Source organism: Phocoena sinus, chromosome 5 (assembly GCF_008692025.1).
Source record: "Phocoena sinus isolate mPhoSin1 chromosome 5, mPhoSin1.pri, whole genome shotgun sequence".
NCBI lineage: Eukaryota > Metazoa > Chordata > Mammalia > Artiodactyla > Phocoenidae > Phocoena > Phocoena sinus.
In genome coordinates, this window is record NC_045767.1 from 76,857,492 (window position 1) to 76,882,634 (window position 25,143).

General features: G+C 43.6%; 1 protein-coding gene across 2 annotated transcripts in view; it reads left to right on the forward strand.

The window, feature by feature from the left end:
* The first annotated feature begins 792 nt into the window (after window positions 1-792).
* CRACD (capping protein inhibiting regulator of actin dynamics) overlaps window positions 793-25,143 on the forward strand; it is a 67,415-nt gene continuing 43,064 nt past the window's right edge. The window contains exon 1 of one of the 2 annotated variants that reach the window (XM_032633160.1): window positions 793-885. The gene's annotated coding sequence lies outside the window, so the exon portion shown is untranslated. The remainder of the gene's footprint in view (window positions 886-25,143) is intronic. The other variant, XM_032633161.1, reaches the window with a different exon arrangement.

Consider the following 25,143-nt stretch of genomic DNA (forward strand, 5'->3'; position numbering starts at 1 on the left):
ACTGAAAGGTATTACCTAAAATATCTGTAGAAAGTGCTGGCAGTGAGCCTGGGTCCTGACTGGATCAAGTAATATATGGAAAGATGTTCATAGCAGCTCCTCTGGGGGCTCTTCATAGTAGATCTTAAAAGGAGACAAGAGGAATAAACTGGAAATACATGGGGATGGAGGGAATTGGGGACAAAGCTTACGCCATGAGTTAGCAGTTATCTTCGGTTACCTAACAAAGGCTGAAAGAGAGTGATTCTCAGGGGAGATGATATATATATGTAAGTCACATACATAGATATATAAATCTTTTAACCACCTGTCTGACATAGGTGTTTTTCTCAGCTTCTTCCGTGGAAAGGGGCCCTGGCCATCTGCTTTGTTAAAAGAAAGCAGGCAGCAGCTTCGTGTGGCACGTGCAGGGGATGCCCTGCCGACCACCGTGAAGCTTGAAAGCCCTTCGTGGTGCCCGCGGGCGCTTGTCGAGAGCCGGGGCGGGGTGGGGTGGGGTGCGGAGGACCCATGCCCGGGGCCCGCCTCGCCCGCTGCTGCGGCTGCTGCACGCACCGGCTGCCCAACAACGGCGCTGGCACGCGGCTGGGTGGCTCTTGGCTCCAACAGCCGGGCCGCCCTTTGCCCCGGCTCGCAGCCTGGTGGTAATTCGCTCTAGGCTCAGAGGGGCAGACCTGTCAAACTGCAGCCTGTGTTTATCTTGTAATCCACAGACAAGAAGAAGGGAGGCAAATTCCAGCCTTTGAAGAAGTTGTTTGGCAAAAGGAAAAAGAAAGTCACGTCAACGGCCCGGGAGGCGTCTGCAGGGCGCAAGTGTCGCTCTCCCCCGAGTGTCAGCAATGGGACCTTCTCTTCTGACGAGGAGACCCTGGAGGACAGCCTGAGGTAATCACTCGCACTTTTTTTTCTGACCTTCAGCGGAGTTCCGGGGTGGGGAGTGGGGTCCCGAAGGAGGCAGAGCGGCATCCTTATGGGCTCCACTTCTGGGAAGTTGAGGACTGGGGTGCGTGGTGCGCTCTGTGCGGAGACGTTACCTCGGGGAATTAGCATACGTGTCTCACTTTGTGGGAGAACATAGGGATGTGTGCCTTCATCTTGCTGCCCTCGCTGGGGGAGGAAGGCAGCAGCTCACTGCCTTCGCTCAACCCAAGCTTCTTGAGTTGGAGGAGACCACGTCCCCCTGTCCCATTGCCTGGCAAGGAGGAAGGGTGGTTTGTACACTAGGTTTTACACCCGCGTTGAGGATGCAAACTGCTGGGGCACAGGGTGTCACCCTTCATCCCCCTGGCCATGTCTAGCAACTTCCAGACCCTGCCTACAATGGGGCTTTTAGTTTCTGCTTCTTGTTCTCTCTCTCTCTCTCCTCCCCTCCGCTCTCCCTCTCGTGTCCTTCTCCTCTCTCTCTCCTTCTCGTTGCTCTTTCCTCTTTTCTCTCTCTTTCTCTTCCTCTTAGAGCACAGGCACTGCATCTGGCTGTTACCGTGTCAAGAACTCAGGCAAGCAGGGTAAGGAGGTACTTTCTCACCTGAGTGCTGGGAATTGAAGTCAGAGATGGTTACGTTCTGCTACTGACAGCTCAGAAGTCAGCTCCTCTGAGAAGCCCTTTCCCACTACCCGCTCTGATGCGTTTGCCCTTGACTGCGTGGCTCCCGCAAAGAACTTGTTACTTTCTCTGGAAATGATTGATCGGCTAGTCTGTCTCTCTCACTCAGCTGCCAGTTCTATGAAGCCAGGGACCAGGTTTTATTCAGCCTCACCTTAGGCACTCAAAAAGTGTTTCCTATGAATGACTGGCACTGCATTAAGTTGCCCTAGTACGTGTTGAAGGCGTAGATGATGTAACCTGTGATACTCTCACTGTGTTTGAAGGACAAAGACGAAAACAGCCTCGGTGGTCTGTCTGTGAGTATCGTGTTGTCAACTACAGTTGAGCCCAGGTTACAGAATCCTCAAGCAAGCCGTGCACGTTAAGCATTACAGTGTCCACAACAGCATTTGTTAGCCCTAAGTGATGCTGACTCCTTTCCTCCACAGGCCTATATTGGTTTTCCATTGTCTTTATTAGGGAAACTATTGAATTTAACCAAAGAGAACAATTTCACTGAAAGGAGAACACAGCTAGCACCACACTAACCCAATTGTTGGAATGTTAGTATCAAGAGAGAATTAAGTATTGTCCAGCACGAATCAGGTTTGACTTTACTTTGGTTTCTTCCCTTGCAAAATAAGAATGTGAACCTTTTTGCTTCACAGCATCAGAATGAGGTACAGATACTAAAATGTGACCAAGCAGCAGTTTAAGGAAAAATCTGAGATCAAGTCTGGAAAGTTCTCCTTTGGAAGGACTGTCCTATGAAAACACAACTTGTCCTTTTTATAACAGGTTATGGTTTTGTCAAGTCTCTGATTTCTTGCTGAATTTTATGAGACTCTTAGAAGACCCTAGACCCTTGTTCTCTTCCCATTTAAGTGGTATTCTGTTTACCCCTTTGGGTTTTCCTTAAGGTTTTAAGTTTTAAAACTTAAAGATTTTAAGATTTGCCTTGGGGAAATCTACATTGGATCAAACAGCTACATTTCCATTAAATGTAGGTAATGTTACCTGTTCTTATTGATAAACCTGTATTTATGAGACATGTACTATATTTTAATTATGTAATACTTATTTGTATAATACAGGAAGCTAGAAGGATAAGCTTGGGACGATGAGTTTAAAAAAAGCTCTTTAAATGTTTTTAAAATTAAAAAAATCGGAAAACAGAAGTTGCTTAAAATATATATTCCCTCTTCCTACTCAGAAACTTCCAATTGAAAAATAATTCCGCCCACAAAGTAAATATTACATGCATCACTTACAGTATAGCTGAACTTTTGATTATTTGCCCTATTTACAGATGGAGAAAATGAAAAATGTTGCTTCCAACAATTCTTATTTTCAGTTCACTGTTCAATTAACAGATATGTTACTTCACATTGCATAAGGATTCAAAAAATGTCTGTGCCTTTTATTTGCTATTTCCAAAATGGGCAGCTCTCACTACAGCACAAAAGTCAAAATTCCATTAACGTGATCTCTGGTGGAGGTTCCAAGGAGGCAGATTTCAGCCCAATGTGAGGGAAAATTTCTTAATTACTAGAGCTGCTTAAAAATGGGGAGGCTGGGTATGTGCCAGAGGCATTGGAACTGATGAAGGGCACTTCTGCACTAGGTGAGAATTTAAAGGAGCTGAACTTTAACATGCTGTCAAACTCAAAGAATCTGTAATTCTAGAAATGTCTCCATGGCCAAAAATAGCTCTTTATTGATCTCCTTCTGCCTGAAATTTCTCATTTCCTTTGGGTTTCAAAGCATTCTGTTCTCTCTAGGTTAGAAGCCTTTATTTCTCCTAGGCTACTACTTTTAAATTATACATGCCTATGGGAAAAGCAAAACAGTAAAACGTGATCAGTTTTTAACAATTGAATGTGACTTCCTTTAGTAACTAAATACAGCTAATATTGTGTTTCCCAAAGTGTGTTGAATAGATGTTAAATTTAAAAGGGGGAGAGGGTCAGTTTGACAAAGAGATCTGGGAAATCCTGGACCAAAATGAATTAAATAGGATTCTTTACATGGGACTTTTCAGATCTTTTACTATGCCAGTGTGCCCTGGGAATTTCCAAGAAGAGGGATGTAGTTTGCAGCATTTCCAAGATTTAACCACAAACTTTTGTTTCACAGAGAATATCCATTGGTGTATATTAAAGCTACCACGTATTAAACTTAATACAATGTGTTTTGCATAGGTGAATTCCCGTAATATTTACCGTGACTCTGAGATTGACATTATTATTCCCATTTCAAAGATGAGAAAACTAGGGCTAGAGAATGACTTGCTAGTAAGTTGCTGAGCCACTATTCAAGCAGTAATGAGTGCATTGCTGCTATTCTGTATTGCTCTGTATTCTGCTGTGGCCATACTAGGGAGCTAGTCATATGGCCCTGAGTTGTCCTGCTGGTCCTGGGTCACCAGGCTCAGGTATCTTCCTGCCTTCAGCTGCCTGATGGAGGCTCTGCTACTTATTGGGACACCACTTGTCCTACTTCCAATTTCTGCCTAACACCTGGCATTTACTGTGATCACGAATAGCTACGGCACTTTACAGTAAGCGCCAGCTGTAAGCATGGTGAGAACCGAAGGGGCTTCGTGGAGGGTGAGCTCACTGTGGGGCTGGAGCAGATAGGAAGGGGCTCAGGAATGAGGAGAACTTGAGCTGTCTCCCAACAAGGGACAGGACTTGGAGTGCTGAGAGGCGAGGCACGGGTGTTTCAGATCAGGAAGGCATGAGCAGAGACTTTCACACAAGAATGAGTGTGACGCGAATAGAATAGGAGGAAACTTTCCAAATCATTGTGTGAGGCCAGTGTTACCCTAACACCAAAACATCACACACAAAGGAAGACTACAGACCAACAGCTCTTATGAATAAAGACATAAAAAGTCCCAGACAAAATACTAGCAAACTGAATCCAACAACATATAAAAAAGGATTCTACACCATGACCGAATGGGATCTAAGCCAGGAGTACAAGGTTTGTTTTATATACAAAAATCAGTCAATATAACACACCGTGTTAATAAAATAAAGGACAAAAACTACATGATCATCTCAGTTGATGTAGAAAAAAGCATTTGACAGGATCCAACACCCTTACATGATAAAAACACTCAAAACTGGGAATGGAAAGGAACTTCTTCAACTTGATAAAGGACATCTACAAAAATCCACAGCTAATATTATACTAAATGGTGAAAGAATGAATGTGTTCCCCTTGAGATCAGGAAAAAGACAAGAATGGCTATTCAACGCTGTACTGTACTATACCATAGGTTATAGCTAGGACAGTTAGGCAAGAAAAAGAAATAAAAGGCATCAATTTTGGGAAGGAAGAAATAAAAGCTATCTATTTGCAGATACCATGATCCTGTATATAGAAAATCCTAAGGAATCCACAAGTAAACCATTTGACTAACAAAGTTGAAACAGACTACAAAATACGAGATTAGGGTTTTTACATTTCAATGTACCTACTTCTCCTGAGGAGACTGCAGGCTTCCCACAGCCCTCCTGTTAGTCCCACTGGTCCTCCAACCAGCCAAGGGAGCTCATCTCCCCTGTGTTGGACCCCAGTACTGGGGCACCCAATATGTGGCTTGAACCCCTCACTCCCCAGGGAGGTTCTCTGCCCGTATAATCTGCCTTTCCCTCTGAATCCCCTCCCTGGGATGCAGGTTCTGACCTGATCACTTCACACCCATTAGGAAGGCTATAATAAAAAAGACAGACAATAGTACGTGTTGGTGAGGATGTGGAGAAATTGGAACCCTCAAACATTGCTGGTAATGTAAAATGATGCAGCCACTTTGGAAAACATTTTGACAGCTCCTCAAAATGTTAAACATAGAGTTACCATATGACCCAGCAATTCCACTCCTAGGTATATACCCAAGAGGAATGAAAATATATGTCCACACAAAAACTAGTTTACAAATGTTCACAGCGGCATTATTCATAATAGCCCCAAAGTGGAAACCATCCAAATGTCCATCAAAAGATGAATGGATAAATACAACATGGCGCATGTCCATACAATGAAATATTATTTGGGAATGGAAAAGAATGAAATCCTGATACACGGTATAACATGGATAAACTTTGAAAACAATACATTAAGTGAAAGAAGCCAAATAAAAAAATAACACCTGTTATATGATTCCATTTATATGAAATGTTCCAAACAGGCAAATACACAGAGACAGAAAGATTAGCGGTTGCCAGGTGCGTGGTAGGGTGGAGGTGACTGCTGATGGGTACGTGGTTTCTTTGGGGTTATAAAAATCTTCTAAACTTAGGTGACAGTGATGGTTGCCCAATCCTGTGAATATACTAAAAATCATTTAAATGTACCTTTTAAAAGGGTGAATTTTATGGTTTTGGAATTACATCTCAAAAAGATTTTGTTTCCTTGTTTTTTAGTTTTTTTTTTTTATATATACAGCAGGTTCTTATTAGTCATCAATTTTATACACATCAGTGTACACATGTCAATCCCAATCACCCAATTCATCACACCATCATCCCCACCTCCTGCCACTTTCCCCCCTTGGTGTCCATACGTTTGTCCTCTACATCTGTGTCTCAACTTCTGCCCTTCAAACTGGTCCATCTGTACCATTTTTCTAGGTTCCACATATATGCATAAATGTACGATATTTATTTTTCTCTTTCTGACTTACTTCACTCTGTGTGACAGTCTCTAGATCCATCCACGACTCTACAAATGACTCAATTTCATTCCTTTTTATGGCTGAGTAATATTCCATTGTATATATGTACCACAACTTCTTTATCCATTCGTCTGCCGATGGGCATTTAGGTTGCTTCCATGACCTGGCTATTGTAAATAGTACTGCAATGAACATTGGGGTGCATGTGTCTTTTTGAATTATGGTTTTCTCTGGGTATGTGCCCAGTAGTGGGATTGCTGGATCATATGGTAATTCTATTTTTAGTTTTTTAAGGAACCTCCAAACTGTTCTCCATAGTGGCTGTATCAATTTACATTCCCACCAACAATGCAAGAGGGTTCCCTTTTCTCCACACCCTCTCCAGCATTTGTTGTTTGTAGATTTTCTGATGATGCCCATTCGAACTGGTGTGAGGTGATACCTCATTGTACTTTTGATTTGCATTTATCTAATAATTAGTGATGTTGAGCAGCTTTTCATGTGCTTCTTGGCCATCTGTATGTCTTCTTTGGAGAAATGTCTATTTAGGTCTTCTGCCCATTTTTGGATTGGGTTGTTTGTTTCTTTAATATTGAGGTGCATGAGCTGTCTATATATTTTAGAGATTAATCCTTTGTCTGTTGATTCGTTTGCAAATATTTTCTCCCATTCTGAGGGATGTCTTTTTGTCGTTTATGGTTCTCTTTGCTGTGCAAAAGCTTTTAAGTTTCATTAGGTCCCATTTGTTTATTTCTGTTTTTATTTCCATTACTCTAGGAGGTGGATCAAAAAAGATCTTGCTGTGATTTATGTCAAAGGGTGTTCTTCCTATGTTTTCCTCTAAGAGTTTTATAGTGTCTAGTCTTACATTTAGGTCTCAAATCCATTTTGAGTTTATTTTTGTGTATGGTGTTAGGGAGTATTCTAATTTCATTCTTTTACATGTAGCTGTCCAGTTTTCCAAGCACCACTTATTGAAGAGACTGTCTTTTCTCCATTGTATATCCTTGCCTCCTTTGTCATAGATTAATTGACCATAGGTGCGTGGGTTTATCTCTGGGCTTTCTGTCTTGTTCCATTGATCTGTGTTTCTGTTTTTGTGCCAGTACCATATTGCCTTGTTTACTGTAGCTTTGTAGTATAGTCTGAAGTCAGGGAGTCTGATTCCTCCAGCTCCATCTTTTCCCCTCAAGACTGCTTTGGCTATTCGGGGTCTTTTTTGTCTCCATACAAATTTTAAGATGATTTGTTCTAGTTCCATAAAAAATGCCATTGGTAATTTGATAGGGATTGCATTGAATCTGTAGATTGCTTTAGGTAGTATAGTCATTTTCACATAATGATTCTTCCAATCCAAGAACATGGAATATCTCTCCATCTGTTTGTATCATCTTTAATTTCTTTCATCAGTGTATTACAGTTTTCTGCATACAGGTATTTTGTCTCCCTAGGTAGGTTTATTCTTAGGTATTTTATTCTTTTTGTTGCAATTGCAAATAGGAGTGTGTCCTTAATTTCTCTTTCAGATTTTTCATCATTAGTGTATAGGAATGCAAGAGATTTCTGTGCATTAATTTTGTATCCTGCTGCTTTACCAAATTCATTGATTAGCTCTAGTAGTTTTCTGGTGGCATTTTTTTTTTTTTTTTTTGCAGTACGCGGGCCTCTCACTGTTGTGGCCTCTCCCATTGCGGAGCACAGGCTCCGGACGCGCAGGCTCAATGGCCATGGCTCACGGGCCCAGCCGCTCTGCGACATGTGGGATCTTCCCGGACCGGGGCACGAACCCGTGTCCTCTGCATCAGCAGGCAGACTCTCAACCACTGTGCCACCAGGGAAGCCCTCTGGTGGCATTTTTAGGATTCTCTATTTATAGTATCATGTCATCTGCAAACAGTGACAGTTTTACTTCTTCTTTTCCAATTTGTATTCCTTTTATTTCTTTTTCTTCTCTGATTGCCGTGGCTAGGACTTCCAAAACTATGTTGAATAATAGTGGTGAGAGTGGACATCCTTGTCTTGTTCCTGATCTTAGAGGAAATGCTTTCAGTTTTTCACCATTGAGAATGATGTTTGCTGTGGGTTTGTCGTATATGGCCTTTATTATGTTGAGGTAGGTTCCCTCTATGCCCACTTTCTGGAGAATTTTTATCATAAATGGGTGTTGAATTTTGTCAAAAGCTTTTTCTGCATGCATTGAGATGATCATATGGTTTTTATTCTTCAATTTGTTAATATGGTGTACACATTGATTGATTTGCATATATTGAAGAATCCTTGCATCCCTGGGATAAATCCCACTTGATTATGGTGTATGATCCTTTTAATGTGTTGTTGGATTCTGTTTGTGCGGCGAGCCGCTTCTGACCAGCAGAATGACGAATCACCACACGCTAGATTCTTCTCGCATCACACTTTATTGGAGTACAGCTTGGTTTCGGGCGGATGGAAGGAAGACCCCGTACGCTCGAGCCTGTCTGCTTATATAAGGGCTTAAGGACTCGTGTAAGTCCCTGATTCGTCCGTATGGTTATCGCATTTCGCAAGCCGGACTTTGGATAGGCCACTGCTTCAAAACCTGATTAGCATATTAGGTGCATACGCCCTAGCGGCATACTTAGTGCATGCGTAATGGCTATCCGGCCGCGCCCTACATCTCCCCCTTTTTTCTTTTCGACCATTGCAGCGGACATTGACCTGTACCAGTGCTCATACCGGGGTATGTACACGGTGTACCGGTAGTTTCCGCTTGCATTCGCAGACACCCTCCTGCGTGCAATGCTCGCAATCGAACTGCAGGGTGCAAGGGCTGTCTTCACGTGGCATGGGCTCCTCATGGAGGTGCAATGGTAACGAGACCTCTCCGTGCAGAGGCAGCCCCTAGGGCCGATCCCCTATAGAGGTGCAATGGCGGCAAGGCCCCTCTGTGCAAGGGCGATCATATGTTTTTTAGGGTGGAGAGCCAGGCTGCGGGGGACTCGCCTTCACTGATGGCCACAAGCGCCTGAGTGAGCATTATCCTATCTCGCCGGGTTCGAATGCGAATACGACAGACCAACCAGAGACACAACACTATCCCAAACAAACAGCAGGCTGCGAACAGTCCCACACCCACCCATTCCTTAAAAAAGGAAAATGCTCTAGCTAGCCATGCGGTAAATTCTCCAAGAGTCACTGGATCCACTCTGGTTGCATTCAGCTGCAGGATATTCAACTTCTGCTTAAATATCAACTTCTCCGCCTCACGGGACCAATTTCCCTTTAGGAATTCTCCAATCTGCTTGCTCTTATTCAGAGCATCCAATCTGTGCTTAGTGGCCTAGCACAAGCCGTATTCATCTCACAGCTAGTGGAATACAATACTGGGAGAATGGTACTTTGAGAATGAACGGGGATGGGGACTGGCCAGGTTCGGCTAATTCCCCAAAACGTCTTGATCTCCGCCTTGAGCAGGGGGAAGCTCATCAACAGTATCCAGCCCAGTGTCACTCCTTGAGCGCTCCACATCGTTCTTGGGATTATCTTCCACGACTCTTGTTAACCTTGTCGGGACCCAAATCGGATCTTGATCCTGTGGAAAAACACAAAGAGATCCCCTGGATCGCGTGACAACGCGATCCGGGCCCTTCCATTGATTGGACAACACATCTTTCCACATCACTCTGCCGTAATCCTTTTGTTCACGTATCATATGGCGTTCAGCAGAAGTTTCTTTCTCATCATGTAAATTCAAAAAATTAATAGTAAATAAGGCAAGCGACAATTTCTGCTTCGGAGTGCAATTCTCCGCTATTCCCCCTTTTTGTTTTAAAAGCAATTCTTTAAGTGTGCGATTAGTTCGCTCTATTATACCTTGGCCTTGTGGATTGTAAGGCAGGCCCGTAACATGTTCTATTTGCATTTTTTGACAAAAGAGAACAAAGCTCTTGGAACTATAAGCTGGGCCGTTATCTGTCTTTAGTTTAGCAGGCTTGCCCCAGGCTGCCCAGGCTTCAAGGCAATGAGTAATAACATGTTGAACCCGTTCTCCAGAGAGAGGGGTAGCATGTACCACCCCGGAATAGGTATCCACAGACACATGAACATACTGGAGCTTCCCAAAGGAGGGAACATGAGTGACATCCATCTGCCACAGCTCGTTTGGGGACAAACCTCTGGGATTTACACCAGTCTTTTGGGCCGGCAAAAATTGGGCACAAGTGGAACAAGACTTAACAATATGTCTGGCCTCGGCTCTAGTAATGAAAAACTTCTTTCTCAACACTGCAGATGATACATGATATAGCTCATGAAATTCTTGTGCTTGCTGCTTTTGATCCAAGGATAAGAAAACACGTGTTGCCATATCAACTTGTTCATTGGCTTTTGCCATTGGACCAGGCAACAGGGAATGAGCCCGTATATGGGTAACATAAAAGGGGTGTTGGCGGCGCAATATCTGAAACCTTATCCCGGCCAACAAGGATGCCACTGTGCTGGATGATCGAATATGGGGGGTCACTTCAAGATGTTTCACTGCATTAACCACATACAATGAATCAGAGATCAAATTAAAGGGTTCTTGAAATCGTTGAAAAACTTCCAAAACCACATGACATTCCACCACTTGAGGAGCATCAGGTCGATAGTCTATAACGACAGGATGCTGACCCTGAACCATATAAGCCCCTTTTCCGGATTTTGATCCGTCCGTATAAATGGTCAGGGCATCATTTAGTGGTCGCTCTACAGTGACCCTTGGAAAAATGACAGGTTGCTGGATAATGAATTTCAAAATTTCACTCTTGGGCAAATGGTTATCAATAGTTCCAGAAAAGGTATAAATAAGTATAGACCACTCAGAGGTGGTAGCAGTTAATATTTCTATTTGATCTTTAGTATAGGGAACTACAAGTTTTTCCGGCAACATTGCAAAGGCGGAAGCACATTGTTTAATACCCAAGAAGGCAACCTCAGCAACCATAGATGGATAGTGAGACAGCGTCTTCATCCCCAGGGACTTGGTATGGATCCAAAGCAAGGGCCCATCTTGCCAAAGAACACCTGTTGGAAATCCTAAGGTTGGAAGAACACACATCCAAATAGGCAAGGTACTGTCATAACGCTGTAATTGTGCTTTCATAAGAGCCTGTTCCACCTTCTGAAGAGCTGTTTGGGCCTCGGGGGTCATCTGACGCGGGGAATTAAGATCAGGATTACCTTCCAATACAGCAAACAAAGGTTGCGCAGGTTCCCGGGTTTCGGCACCACTTGCGGCGAGCCGCTTCTGACCAGCAGAATGACGAATCACCACACGCTAGATTCTTCTCGCATCACACTTTATTGGAGTACAGCTTGGTTTCGGGCGGATGGAAGGAAGACCCCGTACGCTCGAGCCTGTCTGCTTATATAAGGGCTTAAGGACTCGTGTAAGTCCCTGATTCGTCCGTATGGTTATCGCATTTCGCAAGCCGGACTTTGGATAGGCCACTGCTTCAAAACCTGATTAGCATATTAGGTGCATACGCCCTAGCGGCATACTTAGTGCATGCGTAATGGCTATCCGGCCACGCCCTACATGTTTGCTAGTATTTTATTGAGGATTTTTGCATCTATGTTCATGATACTGGTATGTAATTTTCTCTTTTTTGTAGTATCTTTGTCTGGTTTTGGTATCAGGGTGATGGTGGCCACATAGAATGAGTTTGGGAGTTTTCCTTCCTCTGCAATTTTTTGGAAGAGTTTGAGAAGGCTGGGTGTTAGCTCTTCTCTAAATGTTTGATAGAATTCACCTGTGAAGCCATCTGGTCCTGGACTTTTGTTTGTTGGAAGATTTTTCTTTCTTTTTTTTTTTTTTTTTTTTTTTTTTGAGGTACGTGGGCCTCTCACTGTTGTGGCCTCTCCCGTTGCGGAGCACAGGCTCCGGACGCGCAGGCTCAGCGGCCATGGCTCATGGGGCTAGCCACTCCGTGGCATGTGGGATCTTCCTGGACTGGGGCACGAACCCATGTCTCCTGCATCGGCAGGCAGACTCTCAACCACTGTGCCATCAGGGAAGCCCCTGTTGGAAGATTTTTAATCACAGTTTCCACTTCATTACTTGTGATTGGTCTGTTCATATTTTCTATTTCTTCCTGGTTCAGTCTTGGAAGATTATACCTTTCTAAGAATTTGTCCATTTCTTCCAGGTTCTCCATTTTATTGGCATAGAGTTGCTTGTAGTAGTATCTTAGGGTGCTTTGTATTTCTGCGGTGTCTGTTGTAACTTCTCCTTTTTCATTGCTAATTTTATTGATTTGAGTCCTCTCCCTCTTTTTCTTGATGAGTCTGGCTAATGGTTTATCAATTTTGTTTATCTTCTCAAATAACCAGCTTCTAGTTTTATTGATCTTTGACATTGTTTTCTTTGTTTCTATTTCATTTATTTCTGCTCTGATCTTTATGATTTCTTTCCTTCTGCTAACTTTGGGTTTTGTTTGCTCTTCTTTCTCTAGTTCCTTTAGGTTTAATGTTAGATTGTTTATTTGAGATTTTTCTGGTTTCTTGAGGTATGCTTGTATAGCTATAAACTTCCCTCTTAGAACTGCTTTTGCTGCATCTCATAGGTTATGGATCATTGTGTTTTCATGGTCATTTGTCTCTAGGTGTTTTCTGATTTCCTGTTTGATTTCTTCAGTGATCTCTTGGTTATTTAGCAACATATTGTTTAGCCTCCTTGTGTTTGTGTTTTTTACGTTTTTTCCCCTGTAATTTATTTCAAATCTCATAGTATTGTGGTCAAAAAAGATGCTTGATATGATTTCAGTTTTATTCAATTTACTGAGGCTTGAATTGTGACCAAAGAGGTGATCTATCCTGGAGAATGTTCCATGCACACTTGAGAAGAAAGTGTAATCTGCTGTTTTTGGATGGAATGTCCTATAAATATCAATTAAATCTATCTAGTCGTGTCATTTAAAGCTTCTGTTTCCCTATTTATTTTCATTTTGGATGATCTGTCCATTAGTGTAAGTGAGGTGTTAAAGTCCTCCACTATTATTGTGTTACTGTCGATTTCCTCTTTTAGAGCTGTTAGCAGTTGCCTTATGTATTGAGGTGCTCCTATGTTGGGTGCATATATATTTATAACTCTGCTGCTGGGGGTCTGTAACTGTCGGGGAGAGTAGGCCTGCTGTGGAGATGACAGGGCTCCCCCGAGCAACCTTCCCTGCCGGCCTTCCCAGCCGTCCCGGAGCTGGTCATAGCACACTGCTGCAGTGGAAGTGCGCCTGGTGGAGGCCGACCCCCAACCAGGGGTCAGTCCCCCGCCGGCCCCACCCCCGGCCCCGCCCACCCCCTTGGGCCCCCCCCCCCCCCCCCCCCGCACCCGCCCCGAGGAGACGAGGGGTGGAGGGAGGGCTGGGGGAGGGGTCAGGAGGAACGGGGAGAGGGAAAGATCCGCTGGGGCCGCCAGCACAGCCAGACCCGCTGCCGGGTTGAATCCTCCAGGCGGACTGCACAGACCCCACCCGTTTAAGATGTTTTTTAAGAAAGGAATAAATGTAGCCTTGATGAGGTTATACCTGGCTGAGGTGGTTAAGTTCATGTTGGCAGGAGAGACAAGGGGCGTATTTTCCTCCTCTGAAACCCTAAAATAGGAGGTAGGAATTTGAGGTGGAACAGAAAGGGATAATTTTGAAGTAGGACATAGGTGCAGAGTGTAACAGGCTAGCTTGGAAGGGTAAGCAGCTGCTCCCATTTACTTGAGGGTTTTGTGCCCTGCATTGGGGGGTCCATGGGCATCTTGATAGCGGAGAGAGGACCTGGGGAAAGATACAGGTCATGTTTGAGGCTGCCTACTTGAAATACATGCCTCTGGCTGACCCCACACCCCTGCCCCCCCCAATAATGTAAATTGTATGAGACCCTTATTCAGTAGTCTCTCCCCGCCACCAGCACACACAGACATAGACAAACACACGCGTGCGCGCACACCAGTATTACAATTTCAGGTCGTTTTTAGTGCTGATCCAGTACCTTCACTTCAAAAGTGCAGTTAGTGTTAGAGATATGACTGGACTTCAGGTCAGCTGATTTTGCACATGGTAATCCTTTTGTCTAGAACAGCCCCACCCCCATCTCCACCTCCTTCCCCCAGCTAATTCCTCTTCATCCTTCCATTTTCTGCACAAATTCACCTTCCTCGAGGGAGCAAGCTTTCTCCGGCCCCCTGAGCCTAGATCAGGACCCCTGCCACCAGTGTTCACACAACTTCCGTAAAAGCAGGACTGCATGCCTTGCCTTCCCTCGTATTTCCAGCCTCTAGCACTGTGCCCGGCACATAGCAGGCGTTCAGTAATTATTCATTGAATGAATGAGTACATGAATCCTGCCCTTGTCACCATACTGACTCTTCCCACTGTACCAGTCTGTGTTCGTCTAATTCATCCTTCAGTTTCCCATCATGATGAAGAGTATCGCTGTCCCTCTGACCTGCTGGAAAAGGAAAATTACACCGTTGGTGTAGCGAGACAGCATGTCACCAGTGAAATTACAGTGAAGCTCAGGCTCCCTGATTACCACGTGTGCTTAGGTCCCTTGGCCTTGCTGCTTTTCAGAAGATGAAGTCAGAAAAGACTTATTTTACTTGATCATTTACCCTCTATCCATAGGAACCTGGAATGTGCTGAAATTGAACAGAGAGTAGAGAAGAGGTACAAAAGCATTAAATGCATGAAAATTAGGACTAAGCAGGAGAACAAATAGAGCTGGGCTGAGTAAGTCTGGGGGAAAGAAGTATGATGAATCAGTTTCAGCAATTATTGGAGATACAAGATGTGGGAGAGCAGCAGATCAGGAGCTAGGGTCCTCTTGTGAATACAGGTGCTTTCACTCATGAGCTGTGTGACCTTAACAAAGCCAGCCTCTTTATCTGTTAAATGGATATGCCGTCTTCAAGGATTATTATGAGGACAAAAAAATGCACATGACATTACACTATCTGCTATAAAAAAGCACTTTACAAATGCAGGACATAATATTACTACTGAGATAAAGAGGTTGTCGATAACTAGCTTTCTATTTCCAGAGCATAGACCAAGACTAAATTGATTCCAACAGTGGCTAGAGAGGTTTTTTTGTTTTTTTTAAATAAATTTATTTATTTTTATGTATTTATTATTTTTGGCTGTGTTGGGTCTTCGCTGCTGTGCGCGGCTTTCTCTAGTTGCGGCGAGCAGACGCTACTCTGTTGCAGTGCGCGGGTGTTGCAGAGTACCGGCTTCTCACTGCGGTGGCTTCTCTTTTTGCGGAGCACGTGGGCTTCAGTAGTTGTGGCTCGTGGGCTCTAGAGCACAGGCTCAGTAGTTGTGGCCCACGGGCTTACTTGCTCCACGGGCATGTGGGATCTTCCCGGACCAGGGATCGAACCCGTGTCCCCTGCATTGGCAGGCAGATTCTTAACCACTGCGCCACCAGGGAAGCCTGGCTAGAGAGGTTTATGAAAACATCTTTCTCCAGGTGGGGCATCTGAGGAGTGGAACAGATAGCGTGGAAGCCCGTGGAACCCCTACAGAGCGTTAGAGGCAGGCTAGACGATTGCTCGTCCTACGTGATCTAGGCATGGGACTGAGCTAAGGGGCTGAAGTAGATGATCCTTTGACTTTCAGTTCTGAGAATCTGTGTTTTAAGATTCCAGACTTTCTTCCTCTTCCTTGAATTTTTTATGACGTATCCTGTTTCTATTGTAATTATTAGGTGATTTGGTACTCTACAGCCTATTGAGTACCCAATATTTTCATAAACTACCAGAGTCCAGGATGAACCTCCAAGATACCACACAAAGTGTAATCTGACTTCAGGCTCTTCCAGCAACTCTAGTTTGTTTGATGAGGATAGTTAATTGCTTTTTAGCATTCCATTTGAATGAGACTCACGGATCTGCTTGGGAAGAAAAGTGCTGATCAATTACAATTGCCCCTGTTGTCATGGAAACAAGCTGCAATTGGACTGTAATTATATTTCCTTATTCCTGAAGTGAATCCCTAATCATTGCCATGGTAATTACCCAATATCTATGGTCCCAAATTACATGATGCTTGTCCAAAAAAGACAAAGGAGAAGTAGGAGGGCTGGCCTGAGACATGTGTTAACTGTGCAGCTGCAGAGAGCCTTCTCCTTTTTTGGGTGGGGAGAATTTCCCTCTGTAGGCTCATACTCCGAGGTTAGATGACGTCAGTGGGTCTTAGATGTGCCCAGAGTTTAGAGTAGTGGCTAGAAGACTGTATCAGGTAGGATGATTTCAGTTGTTAACAGAAAACACTTCTACTGGTATCTTTCTTCAACAGTAAGGAAATATATTATCTGATTCCTGATAGTCTGGAAGACTTTCCAAGTTCCAAGGTCCATTAATGAAGCAACCCAGCAACATCAGCAAGATCCAGTCTGATTCCTTTTTTTCCTCTCGTATTTTCAGGGAGTAGGCTCTTGTCCTCAGGCTTGTTTCCTCATAGCTCCAAAATGGCTGCCATTGCTCCAGGTGTCACATGCAGACGACACAGACCAGGAACGGAAAGGGGATCATCCCTGTCCTGTGTCACATTTTATTCATGCGGAGACCTTGCCCAGAAACACCTCCCCCAGCAAACTTTCCCTCCCTTTTCATTGTTCCTTTCACAGCAGACCCCACTGCAAACAGTAGTTCCAGACAACAGAACTTAAAATGAAGATGGCTCTGCTTGACTCCTCCCTGCGCTCCTTAGCACTAACTGCGCAGTGGGTGAAGGATGGAATAGCATGTCTAAGGGATAACTTTGTTTTGCTTTCCTTCTCACCTTCTCTCTTCACTGTCACCTTCCAGTGCCTAAGCTCCAGGCCACAGGCCCATCACACACCCTCTGTCTGATCTCTACCGCTTCTGCAGATAAGCATGGGCATAGGGCACTGGACCTGGGCTTGGACATCCTAGGAGCATGGGGCGTGTCATCCTTTGCTCTCAGGCAGCAGCGTAAGCCACCAAGAGAGAAAGGCAGCCTCTTGGGGGAGAAGTGATATCAGAACACCAGAGAACTGTTCGAATGAGCTGTCCGTGCAGAGGGGCTAGGTGGGAAAGGAGGATCCAAAGGAGATCCAAACGCATAGTGTGATGGCTGTTTTGGGTCATTCAGCTGTTAGCATCCGGTTCTTCTTCTCAACAGCACCCACATTTCAGGGAATCAACTTTGCCTTGCTCTGTGCCCTTATGACAGGACGTAGTGCCTGCTTCCTAGGACAGAAGCCAAAAGGGCCAGATCTTTTACTCGCCCTCCCGCTGAAGCCTGGCATGAGCATATGACCCAGCCTGGCCCATCAGTCTTTGTCTCCTAGGGCTTTGACTTGGCAGGTGGGTCCAGGAAGTAAGGACACAGCCACGAGAGCAGCCTGTAACCGGGCTCTTCGCACCGTGTGATGGCCGCTGTGGTTCCTGATGCCTAGACCGCTAGACCTTTCTTTACCCCTGTCTGTCTCCAAGCTTTGACTCTAGCTTTCATTGTTCTTCGAGCCCTCACTGTTCATCTAGTAGATTTTCTTTTGGTTGAGTGAGACAAAGTTAGTTTCTGTTAACTTGCAGCAAAGAACTATAACTGACACGGAATGAAACCTGAAAAACTTGGTGGGTGAGAGAGAGGGCATGAAATAGAAGGTGGGAAACAAAGCCTGGAGCAATTCCCTGGTTTGAGTTGAAAAGGAGGCCTGGAAGGAACCTTTAAAGGTGCTGAACATCCTGACTTGCCCACCCTTTGGCTTCTCAGAACTTCCTCTGATGGCCTCCTACATAGGCCTGCCCTCCCTGAACAACACCCACCATCAGAAAATGTTCCCCCTCCTCCCATCAGTATGTTTGCATCATGCTTTCACTCCCTCAGTGACCTCTCCGTGGGAAACACATCCGGTTAACTACCCTTCAGTGTTAATCCTTTACTCATCCATTGAAAAAAAACTTATTCACAAACTTTATTTGGTAAAGTTCTGTGGGAGAAACAAAGATAACAGATGTGATCCCTGCCCTCACGCAACTCCTAGTACTGTGGTGGAGACAAGATGATACCATTATCATTATTAGAATCACATCTGTGGAGCATTTTACAACATGCAAAGCACTTTTATTTTCCCTCTCGTTTAAGGCATGATTATAGTAACCATAACATAGACATGTATGTAACAAGAGGTGCGTGCATAGGGCTTTCAGTGGGAGAAAAGATCCCCTTCTTCCAGGGAAATAGGAAAGGCTGTGTGGGGGTTGATAAGATGTGAGCTGGACCTGGAAGGATGGGTAGGACCTGAACTGAGAGATTGGCATTGGGCAGTCCATCCATGGGGAGGAAGAGCCCATGCAGTGATAGAGCCCAGAGAGGGTATTTGGGGAACTGAATGGTTGGGTTTGCCTTACAGGATGTTTGAGGTAGGGTGACATTTGATAATAATAGGTAACACTTCTATAAGAACTTAACTCATTTAATCCTAACAAAAGCTCTATGAGGTAGGTCCTATTATCATCCTCATTTACAGATAAGGAAACTGAGGCACCTGGAGGTTTAGTGACGTGCCCAAGGCCACACAGCTAGAAGTGGGAGAACCAGGTTTCTCAAGGAGGCACACTGGCCTGAGTCTGAGCGCTAAATCCCTGCACTGCAGGGACTCCGTTTCATAGAGCCAGAGTGGTTCAGTGTCCTTAAATGCCAAACATGAAGAGCATTAAATGCCAAGCAACCATTACAGCTTCATCTGGTAGGACTTTGGCAACAAGAGGTTTGGCACTAGAGGTTTCTGAGCTGGCAAAGTAATTGCTTGAAGATTGATGTAGGATTTGAGAGGAAGTGGAATTGGAGAGGACTTCAGTTGGAGACCATTTACAGGTGTCAATCATATTACAGAAATGAGCAGAGGATCCTCTGAGGGCAGTCGAAAGGACAGCGAGTATTACTGTCACTGTCCCCCTGGTTTCAGTTCTGTCTTGATCAAGTCTCTCCAGGGCCTGAGCTCCCAGGGCCTTAGCTTCTTTGTCCAAAAGGATTCCAGTCATGGCCTCCTTGATCACAGAGTCAGCGGAGACTGCTGGCTGTGCCAGGGCTGCCATCTGCCAGAGCTGCCGCTGCCGTGGATTCGCAGCTCCCTCTCTTGGTGCTCATTTCCATTAGAGACCCACTAGAGATGTGACGAGCAGCTCTCCGGGCCTCCAAGCACAGTCGTGGAGGAGTGTGGCAGGCAGAATCCAATGCAGGCCTAAAGTGGGTCTGGGAGCTCAGGACTTGCAGTCCTACTCATTGATTTCTGTATTGTTTTTGAAGGATTTCTGCCTGTGAAAGGACAGATAATGTTACTCACTAAGGTCTTTTGCACAATACCTTTCCCCTAACCTGGGTCTGACCTTACTTACAAAATAGTATAGCACAGAACCTGAGGGATGATAGTAACACAGAAATAGGAAAGATTGGAGTTTTGTGGGAAACCCTTGATGAGTTTGGTTTTGTTCATGTTGAGTTTGCAGAGACAGTGGGATAGCCAAGTAGCTGCAGACACGTGGCTAGAAGAGAGTGTAGTATTGGAGTTAGATAGACAGTTATTAAAAGTGATTGTTAAAGCCCAAAGAGTAGCCTCAGGTTGTTCTACTCTCTCTGCTTTTGGAAAGATAACCATAGAAGTCAGTGAAGAGTTGAGGAGAAGATGAAAAGCTGGCCTCCATGGGCTGATTAGAAGCCTCTGATTAGATGTTTGGAATCCCAACCTCTCTGCCTATAACAGTATCATCAATGACAACAACAAAACCTTTCTTTGCATAAAGGCCCCAGGAACTTCTGCTCTTTGGACCTCTAAGTCCAAACGGACCATTTTTCTGGCATCTGTAAGTCATGGCTCTGCGATTCTTCTCTAAGCTTATGAAAACTGTTCCTCAGAGCCCAATGTTGTTCCAAATTTCCCAAGTGGACCTCTTTTCCTCTCCTTCTAGAGTTTGCTTTTCCCACATGTGCTTGACATTTGACCTCAGGTCTTGTTTACATTAAGATGTCTGTTAAATGACTGTATTGACAATCCTTCAGTTACAAGTTAAAAATCTGGGGGATTTTAGAGGCCTTTATAGATCTCACAATCCATCAAGAGGCTACTCCGTGTTCTACGCATCACAAGAAAAGGTTCCCACACAGCAAGTCCCATTTCTTCCATCTGAGCAGATAGTCTGAGGGTAAGTTGCGGCACTGAGGCTCAGAGGCCCCTCGCCTCTCGACCCACTCATAATAATTGGAAGGGGGGAGAATTGGCCTACTGTGCAATCAGTTGTGAAAGATCTTTAAATGTCAAGAGTAAAGAAGTCCAGATGAACTCGGTTAAGGTACAATTTGTGGTAAATTGACCCTCCATCTCCTCATCATGTAGTTTATAGTTCCCAGCTGGTTAAGGACAAATATTCCCACCAAGCTCTTTGTTCGCTAGAACGTAATTTCAAGCTGAGATCGCCACACGTGGGCTATTCAGTTTCCATTCCAACCCTGCCTGAAAATCTGGAACTTTGGGCAACCTTCTTACCCACTCTTTGTCTCAGCTTCCCCTTCAGAGAAAAGGAAATAATCTACATTGTAGAGTTGTTTGGAGCCGACATTGGTAACCATGATGACCAAAGATCTAAAGTTACACAAATTGCCAAGGATGTAATGTTAACTTGCATTATGTAAACTGAATTATTTAGAAGAGAGTGTTCATTAGTGTAACTAATAAACCAATGACCATTCTCCTGCATTGTTTCTTCTCAGAGCTTTAAAAACCAAATATAGGAAGAAAAAGTTACAAATGTTTTTTATCACTTTGAAAAGTAATCCTCTTAAGAACAATGGCCTTATCAAAAAGTAGGTTCTGGGGCTTCCCTGGTGGCGCAGTGGTGGAGAGTCCGCCGGCCGATGCAGGGGAGACGGGTTCGTGCCCCGGTCCGGGAAGATCCCACATGCCGCGGAGCGGCTGGGCCCGTGAGCCATGGCCGCTGAGCCTGCGCGTCCGGAGCCTGTGCTCCGCAATGGGAGAGGCCACAACAGCGAGAGGCCCGCGTACCACAAAAAAAAAGTAGGTTCTGTCATGTGTAGAGAGTTAATAAATATCAAAATATTATTTAGTTACTTTCTCTTCTGGCTATGATGAAGTAGCTTGTAGCAAATCGGTGCTCCCACCAAGAACAACTGGAAATACATATGAAATATTAAAACAGAGACATCTGTTTGAAGGTGTCAGATTGCTGCTAAGGCACCAGACTTGAGCAGTGAGATCCTGGAGAGAAGGGAGGCCCACTGAGTTGAGGCCAACTTTCTGCAAATTGCTTCTCTCCTGTTGGCATGAGTTGACTCTCAGGTGCAGGTCAAGGCTCAGGGTGGCTGCCAAGAGGAAGAGAAGGCAGCAGAGCTGTAGGCAATCTCATGGAGCTGGGAACACAAAAATTAGAGTTTGAGGCTGCCATGACAGCCAGGACTTGAGGGACTAAGTTCCCCCCAAGAGAAGAGAAGCCCAGAATGAACCTAAATCTAGGCAACAGTTTTCCTTTTGAGGAATCTGTTGATACAGCTGCACAGGAATGCAGGCTGAAAAACAGGGCAGTCTATGGTGCTGGAAAGACAAAAATTGGAGTTTGAGAATCCACCAAGGAGAAGGACCTTAGGAAATAACACGGATTCTTAGTTAAGACTCCAGGAGGCCTGTACCCTACAAGTGGGGACGAAGCAGAGGTAGTCTGAGCCTGCCAAAGATTGCTAACCAGCCAAGATCAGCTTGGTTTCTGATTGGATTGAGGTGTTTTTGCTCCTTTGCTGCTTGCTAGAGGAGTGAGCAAGTCCTCTCTGAAAGGAGAGAACCCAGCCTCTACAGTTTTTTGTGCATTATGTGCAGAATTCAATTAAAAAATTACCAGGCAGTTAAGAATCAGACTATGAGAAAACAAGATAATAGAAATAGACCCAAAGGGGGCTAAGATATTGTAGTTTCAAACAGAGCCTTTTAAACAATTGTGATTAATATATTCAACAAAATAGTTGACAAGGTGGATAATTTCACTGGAGAACTAGAATCTATTAAAAAGGATCATATGGAAATTCTTTTTTTTCCTTAACGTCTTTATTGGAGTATAATTGCTTTACAATGGTGTGTTAGTTTCTGCTGTATCACAAAGTGAATCAGCTATACATATGCATATATCCCCATATCCCCTCCCTCTTGTGTCTCCCTCCCACCCTCCTTATCCCACCCCTCTAGGTGGTCACAGAGCATGGAGCTGATCTCCCTGTGCTATGCGGCTGCTTCCCACGAGCTATCCATTGGTTGGAATTTCCATTGGTTGGAAATTCTTGATTTGAATAATGTTACTGATAGTAAGAACTCAGTAGGTAGTTTTAACAACAGACTGGACACCACTAAAGAGAGGATTAATGAGCTAAAAGCTAGGTCAGTAGAAAAATCCAGACTGAGTCATATTGAGTAAAAAGAACAACAGATACAGAAAAGAGCATGAAAGATATGTGGCTCATGTTGAAAAGGTCTAACACTGGAGAATCAGAGGGGGAATAGAGAAAAATGGGGCAGAAGCAGTATTTGCAGAAATAATGGCTGAGAATTTTCCCAAACTGATGAAAGACACCAAGCCACAGGTTTAAGGAGTATTATGTACCCTAAGCTAGATAAATTAGAAGAAATTCACACCTAGCCACAACAGACTAAAACTGAGAAAACCAAAGACAAAGAAAAATCTTAAAGTCAGCTATAAGAGACAGACTGCTTGTCTTTTCAAAGAAGCAGTAATATAAGTGCATCTATAGAAATTGTATAGCTAACATCATAACTTAAGGTAAAATATTGAATACTTTTTTGCTCAGTTTGGGAATATGACAAAGTCCACCATTACCACTCCTACTTAAGTTCATATGAAGATCCTAGCTAATTGCAGTATGGAAGGAAGGGAGAAAGGAAGGAAGGGAGGAAGGAGAGAAGGAGATTGAAAATGAACAAATAAAACTCTTTTGTCATAGATAACATGATTGTATACATAGAAAATCCGAAAGAATCAACAGTCATATTATTATGATTAACAAATAAATTTAGCTAAGCCTAGTTATAACATCAATAATCAATAACCAAGTGGCACTTTAATATTCTGCCGATAAACAATTAGAAAAATAAAAATTTTAGCCTATACCATTTACAGTAGATTTAGAAACATCAAATACGTAGGAATAAATCTATCAAAATATGTAAAAGACCTCTATACAGAGAAGTACAAAACATTATTGAGCATAAGTAAAGAGGATCTAAATATTAATAAATGAAGGAATATCCAGTGTTCATGGATTAAAAGATTGACTATCGTAAAGATGTCAGGTATCCCAAAGTTTATCTATAGATCCAATACCATCACAAAAGTAATCCTAGGAGTGTATTACAGTCTGTGTGTGTGTGTGTGTGTGTGTGTGTGTGTGTGTGTGTGTGTGAGTTTATGTAGAAATGCAGAGACAAGAGTAGCCATCTGGAAAAAGAAAACAAAGCTAGAGAACATAAACTGCTAGATATCAAGGCTCATTAAAAAGCTATAGTAACTAAGACAGTGTGATATTACTGCTGTAAAAACAGACAAATAGACCCGTAGAACACAGTCCAGAAACAGGTTCACACGTATACAGTCATTCAATTTACGGCAAGTCACTCATTATCTTTAAGCCTCAGTTTCCTCATCTATAAATAGGCTTAATAATAGTGCCTTCCACACAAGGTTTAAATATTATATATCACAAGGATTTAGGTGTTATATTAAAGAAGTTAGCACACATGGAGGGGACATAGCAAGTGCCCAGTAACATTTAGCCAGTATTAATATTACCACTGTGACTACCACTATTATTATAATTATCACTACTACTACTATTACTATTCATTTTCTCTATTTTTCAGTAAGATCATCTGGAAGTGGGGAATGTGGGGACATTAAATCCTGGCTGGCAACAAGGAATATTTGGGGCAACACAGAAGAGCAGGAAACTGTCAGTTCTTAGCCTTCCTGGAAAAAAGAATTAGAGCAGAGAGTTAAATTTCATGAATCAGTCAAAAGATTGACTTGGAAACTGGAAGGGAACTTTATTTATTAAGCATCTAAAGTGGACTTGTCCATATATGTGTTTATAAGAATATTTCAGAGCCTGAGTGCGTATATAAGCCATTTGTAAAAACACTGTGTAGAAAATGAAGTCAGTTACCTCTTCTTTCATCTGAATCATAGCCAGGGATCTGAGAAAAAAGTTTAGACACAATATTAAAAGGTTTGATTCCATAACTTTGAATGGAAAGTTTATTTCATAGCATCTTTAGGTGAACTTGGAAGTTCATTTTGTAGCACAGGTCACAAAGTCTCTGAGGACAGGGAGATAGTAGTACATTTAATTTCCTTTTCATATTCATATTCATATCCTAAAACAATGCCTCATGTTTCACAAAGTGGGTTGCTGCTATATAGTGCCTTGTGCTGTTTAGCCGAAGGCTTACCCATTATTCCAGCTATTTAGTGTCTCCAGCCCTCCCATATTCCAGCCCACGTGGCATTGGCATCCCGTCTTCCTCTCCCACTGATCCGCCCAAACCCCATCTCACTTATGGGAAGGAATACTAGAGACCTTCCACCACTTTAAAGCACTTCAGCTGCCTGGCCTGGGATTGTATTCAGCAGATCTGAATTGTTTCTTATGCTACAACTTCTATTTAGGGAACTTTAAATAAGGTTATTTACTCCCTGAGTTTTATTTGCCACAAAATATTGGTGATGAGATAATGAAAGTAAAACTCTCAGCACAGTGTTTTCATCAAAGTAGGGATTGGTGGTTATTATTATTATTGCCGGGGGCTTCCCTGGCGGTGCAGTGGTTAA